This window comes from Hordeum vulgare, chromosome 4H, assembly GCF_904849725.1.
Source record: "Hordeum vulgare subsp. vulgare chromosome 4H, MorexV3_pseudomolecules_assembly, whole genome shotgun sequence".
NCBI lineage: Eukaryota > Viridiplantae > Streptophyta > Magnoliopsida > Poales > Poaceae > Hordeum > Hordeum vulgare.
This window is the reverse complement of record NC_058521.1, coordinates 241,223,323-241,236,786: the sequence shown is the minus strand read 5'-3', so window position 1 is coordinate 241,236,786 and position 13,464 is coordinate 241,223,323.

Genomic DNA, 13,464 nt, shown 5'->3' with positions numbered 1-13,464 from the left:
CATTAACACCAAAAGACAATTAGGGGCATAGCATGCACTTTCAATCTCCCCCTTTTTGGTAGTTGATGACAACATATACATAGGTCTCAAAAATATTAAAACATACATTATAGTCTAGGAGATGTTTAGTACGGAGCTCCCCCTCAAGATATGCATGATAAAGAAATCGAAGCTCCAAATGGATCAAATGGAAGGATAATAGATCATCATAGAAATAAAGGAGCAAGACATAATAGTCTATGATGATATCATAGCAAGTCACAACCATTCATAAGTAGCCATACATGAGTTTTATCCATTACATTAATTCTCCAAAGACTAAAAAAAATGACGAGAATAAAAATTTAACTACGATACATTACTCCCCCTTTGGCACCAAGTACCAAAAAGGGAGCCATCAACACCACCAACCAAACTCAAGGCGCATCACCATCATCATCAGCATCATCAGCCAAACCACTGCCCCAACCTCGTCAAAGAACTCAGACCACTCAGGACCAGAAGGGAAGCCAAAATCAATGGAAGGAGCAGCAGGAGGGGCCTCATCATCACTCACATCAAGATCGCCCGAGGCTCTCAGACGAGCCTTGAGGCCATTCTGAGAGGAAACTAAGCGGGAAACCACATCATGGGTTTGACCACACTGAAAGGAGACAGCCTTCATCAAAGCAGAGTGAGCTTTGCCAAGGAATTTGGCAATGCGACCGAGAGAAGCGGAGCTAGATGAAGGGGTGGCGGCCCGTGCAGCAGTGCGGCGACTAGTAGTAGAGGAAGAAGGGGCATTCTTGGGAGCAAAGTCATCCGCCATGTGAGCGGGAATGGACCACTTGCGATGGATGTGAGTGGTAGCCACAGAGAAATCAGCAACGTGGTTAATAAGTGCGTGAATGAAAGGAGCGTGAGGAAAGGCTCGCTTGTACTGAAAGCTAGCAAGCCGAATCTCATGCCATAGGAAATGAGGCACATTGATTTTTCTCTTGGGGTTCTCGAACAAGTGGTACATGATGTCGATACAATAGCCACTGCAAGAACCCTTATCACCCATCTTGGGATAGATGGTGCAGATGACACACTGAAAGATAATGAAGTAAGGTGAGCGCCAGATGGATACCTGGTTAAGGTCCTTCAGGCGCTCATCCGCATCAAGCTCACGTAGTGGTTTGATTAGGTGTCCACACACGTCAATAGTCTTAGGCGCATGGTTAGGATCATCCTTATGTATTTTATAACCGGAATGGGGAAAACCCAGTGCGGCAACAAAAGTAGCATAAGTGGCTTTGAAGTGAACGTCAGAGGTGATCCAGGTGACAGTGTTGTCGGAGCCAAAATGACATGTGGCATAGAACTGGTGAATGGCAGCAGCATTATAGTCGCAATGAAAAGCAAACGGGGCGGCAAGCCCCGATGACTCAATAAGCTCAATGGCACCCGGATATTTCACCGGGTGCATGCGAATGTGCTCAACATCAATGTAAAGATGATTAGATAACCCCTTAGGAACTATGACGGTGGAAAAGATTACCGCCTGGACGTTTGAGCGGAAACGTGAATCCATAGAATCACTGCCGACTTCGTATTGATTTACGTCGCGACGGAAAGTAAGATAGGAAGCTGCCCCAAGTGTGGTGAAGTTTGTGATATTGCGACCTAACGTGGCAGGAGGCTCTAAGGAGATGCGGCGAGCTTCACCTTCAGGCTGGGCAGGAGGCGGTTGTGGCATGTAGGATGCCCTGCGAGACCCGAGCTTGGACCTTCGAGCGACGGGTTGAGGAAGTTCCTCGGCGGCAAGCTCCTCCTCGAAGTCGGGGTCAGCATCATCAGACGACGAGGGAGACGGTGAACGCCGGGGCGGAGAACGCCGGACAGTCCGTTTGAGAGGACGGTGTGGCTCATCCGATTCCGACCCCGTGTTCATAGGGGTGCGAGAGGATGAGCCGGCCCCGGTCTTCCGAGCGGTGTGCTTGGTCTTGCCCATGAAGTCCTACGCGGATGAAGAATCCCCAAATGAGGAACGAACAAGGAGAGACATGGGAGAAATCAAATCCAACGCGAGAAAAGACGGAGGAGCAACCTGAGATGGATCCCGTGAAGAGTACGGACGGAGAAGTAGGGGAGCCGCGGAGGAGATCGGCTTGATCTCGAGGGTGGCGGCGCTGGGGAGGTGCTCCTCGAGCAGCTCCCAGGGCTGGCGGCGGCGGCTGGGGGAAAATGGGGCGCTGGGGATTAGGGCAAAAGGCCCAGCCCCGCGCCCAGCTTTATATAGGGGCCGAGACGTCGGACGTCCGAGAGGCGTCGGACGTCCGACGTTCGGACGAACGAGGGGTGTCGGACGTCCGGAGGATGTTCTGGCGCCGGACGTCCGAGATGAGCTGGACGTCCGAAAGATAGAGGAGGGGAGTGTTTTGATGATGATGACTTGCATGGTATATATATACATAAGACAAACTATGAGCACTGTTTCCTTAGAAGCATTACATGCATGAAATGATCTGTGCGTACGTTGTAAGCTTAAAAACACATAGAATTACTACGCACTCCCCCTAAATATATGCGCACATCAAGACACAACCATAATGTGAGTGTATGTATGTGTGCAAGATTTCAAGATATATTGTCAAGCTCCAAGATACCAAGTTCACGCCTAAGTTGACAGAACCTAGCTACGCTAAGTGGCTTGGTGAAAATGTCGGCTAACTGCATGTCGGTACCCACATGGGAATATCAATGTCACCCTTTTGCACATGGTCTCTCAAGAAATGATACCTAATATCAATATGTTTTGTGCGAGGGTGATCAATGGGGTTTACGGAGATCTTTATGGCACTTTCATTATCACAGAGAAGAGGAACGTGTCGATACATGATACCATAATCCTTCAGTGTTTGCCTCATCCATAGCAATTGAGTAGCACAGCTTGCGGCTGCAATATATTCGGCCTCGGCCGTGGAGAGATAAACACAGTTCTGCTTCTTTGAGGACCAACTTACCAACGAGCGTCCAAGAAACTGACATGCACCGGAAGTGGATTTCCGTCCCACTTTATCACCGGCCCAATCCGCATCAGAATACCCAATAAGATCAAACTTTGCATCCTTAGGGTACCATAAGCCTAACTTTGGGGTGTGAACAAGGTATCTAAGAATGTGCTTAACCGCCGTGTGATGGCTTTCCATAGGGGAAGCTTGAAATCTAGCACATATTCCTACACTTAACATGATGTCCGGTCTAGATGCGCAAAGGTAAAGTAGCGAACCAATCATGGAGCGATAAGTAGATGGGTCAAAAGGAATACCGTTTGAGTCTTCATTTAGAACTACATCGGTGGCCATGGGTGTCTTCATTGGTTTAGCATTTGTCATATCAAATTTCTCAAGAATGTCCTTGAGATACTTAGTTTGAGACAAGAAAATCCCTTCTTGAAATTGTTGTATTTGAAAACCAAGAAAGAACTTCAAGTCCGTGTTGAGTGACATCTCAAAGGTCTTGGTCATGGAGGCCGCAAACTTCTTGCACAAATGGATGTTAGGAGAACCAAAAATGATGTCATCTACATAGATTTGGCATAAGATCAAATCACCATTTTCCCTCTTAGTAAAAAGAGTGGGATCGATCACCCCCACCACAAAGCCATCATCGAGTAGGAACTTCTTAAGATGATCGTACCAAGCACGGGGTGCTTGTTTAAGACCATAAAGTGCCTTGTGAAGTTTATATACATGGTCTTTGTGATGAGGGTCAACAAACCCAGGTGGTTGTGATACATATACCTCTTCTTGTAGAGGACCGTTCAGAAAAGCACTTTTCACATCCATTTGATGCAAGGTAAAACCATTGAAAGCAGCATAGGCCAATAAAATGCGAATGGACTCAAGACGAGCAACAGGGGCGAAAGTTTCACCAAAGTCGAAACCTTCAACTTGGGAGTACCCCTGTGCTACTAACCTTGCCTTCTTGCGTAGAACAGTCCCGTTCTCATCTTCCTTGTTCTTGAAAATCCATTTAGTTCCAATAACATTATGTTCCTCAGTTGGTCGTTCTACCAATGAGCATACTTCATTGCGTGTGAAACTGTTTAGCTCTTCTTGCATAGCAAGTAGCCAGTCATTGTCACATAGTGCATCCTGAACCTTGTGTGGCACGGTACTAGAGACAAACGAAAAGTGAGCACAAAAGTTTGTTAATTGTTTACGAGTCACTCTACCTTCCGATACGTCTGTGAGGATTTGATCAATATCAACACGACCGGCCACACGTGGCATGATGGAGGTCAAGGTTTCACGAGGTTCAACTTCGTTTCCATCATCAATGTCCTCAACATATGGATCATTTATGTGCGGAGGAAGATATTCCTCTTCGCGTTGCACCTGTTGAGGTTCATCATCAAGCATACCCATACTTTGGTCTACCTCTTGAAGATCAACTTGTTCTTGAGTGTCATCTCCCACTTGATCCTAAAAAACTGGCATGATGGGTGTGCTAATATCTTGTGGAGGTACGGGTAGTGAACTGTCTTGAGGATGCGAGATGTTCTCATCATCTTCATCATCATCATGGGGTCTTTGTTCCATAGGCAGAAGTGCACCTACACCCATGTTTAAGATATCTTGTGGGGAGTCTTCTTCACCTGCAACATTTAGATCAACTTGCTCCCCATGGGAGCGGTTAAATTCATCAAACGTCACGTCACAGGTTTCTATAACACATCCAGTGGATTTGTTGTAGACTCTGTAGGCGTGAGATTTTTACCCATAGCCAACAAAAGTCCCTTCAGTTGTTTTGGATTGAAATTTCCCTAACCGTACCCGTTTGTTGAGGATGAAGCATTTGCATCCAAACACACGAAAGTACTTAACATTGGGCTTGTTCCCAGTTAGGAGCTCATATGGAGTTTTCTCCAATATTGATCGGAGGAAGAGCCGGTTTGATGCATGACATGCTGTGTTGACGGCCTCAGCCCAAAAACTATGTGGTGACTTGTATTCATCTAACATGGACCTTGCCATTTCCACAAGTGTCCGGTTCTTCCTTTCTGCCACACCATTTTGTTGGGGAGTGTAAGGTGCGGAGTACTGATGTTCAATCCCCTCATCACTCAGAAATTCTTCTAGGGTGTAGTTCTTGAACTCAGAGCCATTATCACTTCTTACTGCCTTAATGTTCTTGTCAAACTTCCGCTGGGCTTGTTTGGCAAAATCAATGAAAGTGACCTTTGTCTCGTCCTTGGACTTGAGAAAGAACACCCATGTATATCTTGAGTAATCATCAACAATGACTAGGCCATACTTTTTCCCTCCAAGACTCGCCCATGAAGGAGGCCCAAATAGATCCACATGAAGGAGCTCTAACGGCCTCGAAGTGGATACAACGTTCTTGGGTGGATGTCTTGATTGATGTTGCTTCCCAGCTATGCATGCACTGCACACACGATCTTTCTTAAAAGATACATTTGTTAGTCCAAGAATGTGATCACCGTTTAAGAGATTTTGAAGATTTTTCATGCCAATATGGGCGAGCCGGCGATGCCACAACCATCCCATGTCGGCCTTGGCCATTAGACAAGTTGTATGGAAAGTGCTCTCTTTCGAGAAATCAACCGTGTAAAGGTTGCCATCCAACTCTCCAACAAAAGCCACTTCAAGAGTGTCTCTCTTAAAGACTTTCACATCCGTTAGTCCAAATAGTGTGTCATAACCGACGGAAGCCAATTAGCGAACTGAAAGTAAATGATATTGAAGAGATCGGACAAGCATGGCATTTGCAATAGACATGTCATTAGTGATTGCCACCTTGCCCAACCCAATTACCTGCCCTTTCGACCCTCCACCAAATACAATGCTCATGTATGGTCGAATGGCTTGCATGAAGTCATAGAGCAGGTTACTATCTCCGGTCATATGATTGGTGCATCCACTGTCGATCACCCATTTTGCTCCACGGGAGAAAACAACCTGTAAAGAATTAAGCCTTGGTTTGAGGTACCCATTTTGTCATGGGGCCTTTCACATTAGTTACAAGAGTCTTAGGGACCCAAATAGCATAGAATCGAAATGCATTACGGGGACCAACGAATTTAGCATAGACCCCTCCTTCCTTTGATTTGCGTAGTACATAGGATGGCGGCATGAATTCGGTTGTCTTGTTGTGAATAGACGAGCCCCTAGTGGCCGATCCACTCACAACCTTACCTTTCTCCGTGTGTCCCTCTGGTACAAATATTTTCTTAAGAGGAGTGGTACACTTCAGAGGAGATGCACTTTTCTTGGCAGTGCTTGGGTCGAACCCAAGTCCTTCCTTGGCGACACCTCCATTGTGTCGACTTAAGATCTCATTGAGAGTCTTTTGTCCTTGTGCACATGTCATGAGACCTCTGTCTAGCTGTGCCCTTAACGAACAGTTTTCCTCAAGGATAGATGTTAGTTCACTACTAGGGTTAGTAGTGCAGGTATCAACATTGATAATAGGTGAGGAGTAGGCCTTAGCTAGAGTGTCAAGATAAGTGACCTTAAGTGCCTCAAAGCTCTTTGTAAGAACAGTGAGTTTCTCTTCCTTGTCTTTGAGGGACAAGGATAGACGCTCACAGTCCTTAGAAAGAGAAGCATGAGAGTTCACAAGTCGATCTTTATCATTTAGTAATTCTCTGCACACATTTTCAGCCTTTTTCAAGGAGGCAAGATCATTAGCATGTTTATCAAGGTTTTCACCTACTTTTGAACATAATGCATCATTTTGCGCTTCCTCATAAAGGACTCTCTGCTCAAGGAGTTCATTTCTCTCCTTCTCCTCAGTGACGAGGGTTTCGAGTTCCTTGATGGTATTGGTGTGCTTACTCACCATTTCCATAAGTATTCCAAACATAGTGAGCTTCTTTCCTTTAAGAGAGCACATAAATTTGTTCATTTTAGCAAACATGGGATGATCTAAATCATTATCCTCATAATGATCTTCTGCATCAAGATACTCATCAGAAGGGGTAGAAGCTAGACTGAAAGAGTTTAACCGTGGGGTTACCTTAACCTTGTCATGGGAGCTTTGGTCTTCCCCATCTCCCATGGCAGTCTTTGCCATCAGACACTTGTGAGCGTTGCCCTTGTAGTCCTTCATATAGTTGTAGTGAACAACATCACCACTTCTGTTGACTAGCCTCAAGGTACTCTGTGTATCTTGAGCTACTCCGGCAACTCCACCGACATCTTCTGGATCTGATTCTTCTTGAGCAACCATTGCTCTTCCATCTGTCCTCTTGGACTTGGAGTTCATAGGGTTTGGTAACTTCTTCTTTATGAAGGTCTTTGGAAACCTTGGTTTGTCTTCTCTCTTCTCATAAGGGCAGTCGTTGGAGAAGTGGTTGGTTTCCTCACAGTTATAGCATTTCCTTACCTTCTTCTTTGGAAATCTTCCCTTGAACTTCCCTGCACCGAACTTCTTCACAAAGAGGGCAATGTCCTCAAAAGATGGGCTTTCATCAGAGTCAACATCATCACCATCTTGACAGTCATCATCACCTTCTTCTTCTTCACTTTCTTCTTCGTCATACTCATGCTTGGCTTTCAAAGCAAGGTTGATCTTTGAAGTTGAAGTGCCATGCATGGCTAGGTGCTTTGTTGCATTTTCCTTTGACTCTTCAAATAGTTGGAAAGTGGATATGATGTCATCCGGAGTCATTTCTTTGAAAGCATGATGTTGTCTCATGTCCCATACCATTTGATGGTGATATGGAGCAAGAGCGTGAAGTAACTTGTCCACAAGAAATCTCTTGGTCAGATTGAAACCATCTTGCGTCTTGTCACAGTCACATGACTCAATGTCTGTGGCGAGAGTCATGAGCCGTTCTAGTAGTTGCTTGGGAGATTCACCCTTTTCCATACAGAAATTCTGTAATTTCCCCTTGGCAATTTCATATTGGGCAAGCCGAAGAGTGGAGGTACCGGTCTTGGTCCTTATGATGCTGTCCCACAATTCCTTGGCACTTGTGATGTGAATGTAAGGTCTTCGTTGCTTGTCATTCATTCCCTTTCTTATGCACATGATCGCAGTGTCATTGAGATGCTTGTCATAAGTTTCTCTAGGCGTGAGGCATCTTGGATCAACATGATTGTACCCATGCTCGAGGATGTCCAGCATCTCATCATTGGCGTACCTAAGATGATCCTGCATACCAACTCTCCACAAAGCAAAATCGGAATTGTCATCAAGCAAGAGAGGTTTTCCTCCAGGATTGTACTTAGGTTTCTCAATTTGAGACTTAGCATAATGCCATGGAACACTGGTTTGGTTCCTCTCCGGAGGAGGTTGGCCAAATGAAGTACCGTGCACGTGGGGCCCTGAGGCCCTCGGGGACGTGGTTGTCCCCGTGGTTAGTGCTGCTAGTCTCGTTTGAATTATGGACTCAAGAGAAGCATCATGATCCTCTTTTTGCTTGGCAAGGGCCCGTTCCAGGTCCTCAGAGGTGAAAGACTTGACTTCCGCGGAAGTCCCGTCCCTCTGCACTGGAGCTACTGCAGCTGGATCCACGTCCATATCGCTCTAGGGCGGTTAAGCCACACAAATAGAGCACGAGGCTCTGATACCAATTGAAAAGGATCGAGATGGACCTAGAGGGGGGGGGGTGAATAGGTACAAATCCAAATTTTAACAATTACTTAGCAATTTTAGGCTAAAGTGTGGAATATAAGTGTAAGCCTAATAATTGCTATGACAAAGAGTAAGCTATTAGGAGTGAAGCAAGGCAAGCGGTAAACAATAAGCAAATACAAGTATGTAATAAGGATTAACACAAGTAGAGAGTTAGGGTTAGGAATAATCGAAACTCCGAGAGAGACAAGGATGTATCCCGATGTTCACTTCCTTGGAGGGAAGCTACGTCACCGTTAGAGGGGCGGATGTTACCACGAAGGCACACCAACGCCACGAAGGCTCACCCTATTCTCCCTTTGAGATAACTCCACGAAGGCGTTTCTCAACCACTAGTGGTAAGCCTTGAGGTGGCTTCCAAACCTTCACAAACTTTCCGGGGGATATCACAATGGTTTGATTCCTCTCCGAAGACTCCTACCGCCTAGGAGTCTCCAACCTCCAAGAGTAACAAGATCACGGGGATTGCTCAAAACTTGCTCAAATCACAAATCACTTTGGTGGGAAGGAGGAGAGGGAGACGATCTATCTTTTGATTGGAACAACACTCAAAAGGACTCACAAATGCTCTTGGGATCTAGGATTTGGTGTAGACAAGAGTGAGTGAGAGGAAAGGTGTTCTTGGGTGTGTCTTAGCTGTGTTGAACACCCTTTCACGAGGTGGGAGAAGAGTATTTATAGTGTGGAGTGAAATCCAGCCGTTGGAGGTGCAATAAGTCACACAGGGTCCGGACGTCCGACACTTGTCGGAAGTCCGGGCGTCTGTGAGGGGCCGGACGTCCGACAGGGGCCGGTCGTCCGAGACCTGTAGGCATGACTGGAACTCTTCTGAATTCATCAGCGGCCGGACGTCCGACAGGGGTCGGTCGTCCGAGGCCTGTAGATGTGCCTGAACATATTTGAATTCATCAGCATACGGACGTCCGGAGTGGCCCGGAAGACCGTGTTATACAACACAAGTTCTACTGGTGGTGGCTTCCGGATTTCCGATGGGTGTCGGCCATCGGGCGCTCGGACATCCGGATGAACATATTTGAATTTTATCGCAAAGCTTGTGATCCCCTCTTAATAGTGCGGGATCCCTATACTCAATATCAGTAAACTCAAAAGACTATTTTACAGCATCTCTTCTTAATCCCGAGTCTTCTCGAAATATACATCACCAATCTTTTCAGGCAACCTTTGGCACATAAATCTTAATCTACTAAAGTACTTGCCGTCCTGAGATACACTCAACAAATAGGATTAGTTTCCTATGTATGTGTTGTCATTAACACCAAAAGACAATTAGGGGCATAACATGCACTTTCACCGGGGACTGCTGATGAGATCAGACCCATTCCTTCTTGGCCTGTAAAGAGGCCCATCCCGGGTTTCATATGGCTGCGGTGTGGCTGCGTGGACCCCTCATTAGGGTTTTACGCAACTTATAGCGAGGTACGACAGCTGGCTCACTCTGCCCGCACCATTCAGATCCTCCTCCACCCCTTCCACTCCTCATTTCCTTCGCGATGACGTTGATGGGCGACAGGCGGGCGGACAAGAGACTGATGAAGGTGTCGGACCCGGAGGCGGATCGACGACGGGAACGGGAGCTGCATGACAAGGCTAAGCGGTCGATGCGTGGGCGCCAAGGAGGCCGTGATGACGGCGAGAACCACGGAGGGTCCCAAGAGCAATCGGGGCGCGAGGGGGATCGGGATCCTTCTCCCTCGTGGTGGACTCAGCAACAAGAGCGCAAGAGGAAGAAGAAACCTGGACAACATCACAAGGAGTTTGAGTGCAAGCCAATGGATTACCCGAACGGTGGGGGTGGCCACGGTGATCCGTTGGCTAAGAAGCCCCGGGCGACCGTCGTTCCTTTCCGATGGCACTCCGTCTTCGTCCAATGGGACGGCTAGTGAGCCCATTCCGGTGGACGAGTCCCGGAGGTGGAGTGCTTCAAGTATGGGCGCTTGGGCCAAGTTCTCGTGATTTTGCGTGTAAAAGAAGAGTATTGGCGCCGTAGGGGCGAGTTCAAATGGATTACTAAAGGAGACGTGAACACCATCTACTTCCACGCGTATGCGAACGGTGAGAAACACAAAAGTTCCATCTTACGCCTCCAATCTGACAGTGGGCTTCTTCTGACCAAGAAAGACATAGTTAACCATATCTATGAGTTTTTCATCTGCCTGTTGGGGCTGGCGGATGAAAAGCTCGTTTACTTGAGGGAGGATTTGTGAGATCCACCGGAGCGAGTTTCGCAGGAGGAGAACGACGAGCTCGCTCTGTCCTTCCTTCCGGAAGAGATCGACAAGGCCCTGACCGATATGAAGATGGACATGGCGCTTGACCCTGATGGTTGGCCGGTGGAGTTTTTCAAAAAGTTTTGGCCATGCCTTAAGAACCTGTTCTATGCAATCGTGAACGGCTTTGCTCTAGGTACGGTGGATTTGTCCGGCCTTAATTAGCTATTAGTGTGATCCCTAAAGTTGTAACGACCAAACCTCGAAGGATTTGAGTCTTTGTGATTTACTGTGCTAGTCCCTCGATCGATACGCTAGCGCACACAGTATAGATGAATACCAAGATAACAAGTGCATCATTTATTACAACGTATGATCCAGAATTTGTAAAGTATAACAATCCTCATAGCACTTAGCTAGCCTTATTCTATCAAAAAGTGGAAAAGTAGCAGAATAATACCGATGAGTCCCATCATAGCCCATGATACGTTGTAATAGCGATGGTGAGTGAAGACTCACGACCCTAACGGTACCTTACTCCTCGACTGAATATCATGCAATATGGTAAGTTGCAGCCATATAGGTCAATACTTCGAATGTATTGGCAAGTTACACAGGAAGAATAATATAGCAAACCTACATGTACATGCATAATATAACAAAGGAAGGCTTGGTGGATATTTTGCAGAGAAGCTGATTTTATCCTCATAACTACCTAATAATCAAGTTTTAATTTGTTTGCTACAATAACTCGCATATGGTTGAATTGGCATCTCCAACTCCAACCTATTACCATTATTAAGTTTCCCACCAAATTGTATTAAGTGCCACATCTGTCAAGATCATCCAACAACTGTAATGGTTTGGCTGCTCAAAATTGTCCATAACCGGGGACACGACTAATCATGATTAGTTTTTACACTCTGCAGAGGTTAGTACGTTGTATCCACTCGACCCAACCCAAAGATTGAGACGAAGTCTTTCAGAAGCAGTCACCTAGTCCCACAGGAGGCCCATCCCAACTATCATAACTACGGCTGCTGGCACATCCAGGTAAGGTTTCCACAATTGATCAACTATAAGCCAGAGCCCATATAGCCAGTGGTCGCACAAGGAAGCTACTAGTTACTAAGTGTGTGTGATTTTTTGAACCTGAGTGGCATTCCACTTACGTTCAGAGGGTCGAAACCATGATGTTCTTGAAACCATCTAGCAATACCATATCCTCCTTGAGGTGTATTATATCCTTAATTACTACTTAGTTTATTTTATAGTAATCCTCACATAAACTCACTGAATACAAGAACCAACCCCGTCTACATAGCATAGCAAAACTATATCTAACACGACCTTCATTGACGGGGAAAATAGCTCAATAGCATAGCATCATAATTATATTCCTATACATGCATAAATTGGGTGATATAATACTACATGCATGGGAAAACAATAGGTGAAGGATGATCAACATGTAACTTAGCCTTGATTCTGGTTCAAAAGGTCACACTCCTCACAATAGTTTGCGTCACACTCCGGGCAATCGACACGTTTCAGACAATCACAACAATCAATCACCACATTCACATAACACCAAATAAAACCAACAACTAGAAAACAATTTTCAAAACCAAAACAAAAGTAGCATGAAAGCAGGTATAAATCATCATTTACATGCTGGTACGATCATAATGCAAAAAGAACCAATTAGTTTGGACGATAGGTTCAAAAAATATGGCCTCCGATAGGTTTAAACTAAATTTGATCAGATTCAAATTTAAACATGGCTAACCTGAAAAATATTGGCTCTATCATATTCTACTCGTCATTGTGAGTTCAGAGGAACAAAAAAAATTCTAAATCGGGCATACGAGTAAAAAGTTAAACACGTTTAAAATAGCTAACGTGAATCTGTTTGAAGTAAAACAGATAAAAATCTGGCTCGTGCGACACTGTAGCTCGTGCCACATGTCGCGTTGGGATTGGCTGAACCGGATCAGCCTCATGTGCTCACCACGGGCAACAGGGAAAAACGACGGTGCGGTCTCAGGCGTGGCCCCTCCGGTGGTTCTCCAGTGATCGGACGCAGGGAGTGGCGGCGGTGGGTGCGGTGCAACTCCGGTGCAATGAGGTGAGGGGCGGACGCGGCGACAGGAAACTTCGGCGACGGCTTCGGTTGTTGTTGCAAAACCTGGCTGAAACGCGATCGACAGAGAGGAATCAACATCTCGATCGAGTGAAAGGAGAGAGACGAGGGTTTTGGTGCTGCTGAACTAACTTGCAGCGTTTTCGGTTGTTCTGTTATTCAGGCCATCAGAGAACCAACTCTCCTGCCGATTACATAGGGAAAAAACCCACACCCGCGCAGCCCAGCCTACTGATCGTGCCATCCCATGATGCTTTGCTTGCGGGGGGGACTAGGACGCCGTCAATCCCGCGACTTTCATGCCATCCCATGAAGCGGTCTTGCCGGCGATTCTAAAGCCACTAACTAACTTATGTGAAGAAAGAAAACTACACTGAACCGTACGTGTACAAGTGCACGCTGACGGCCCGCTTATTTAGCTAAGGTTTGAATCAAAGTTGGCAACGGGATTTTCCTTCAAAT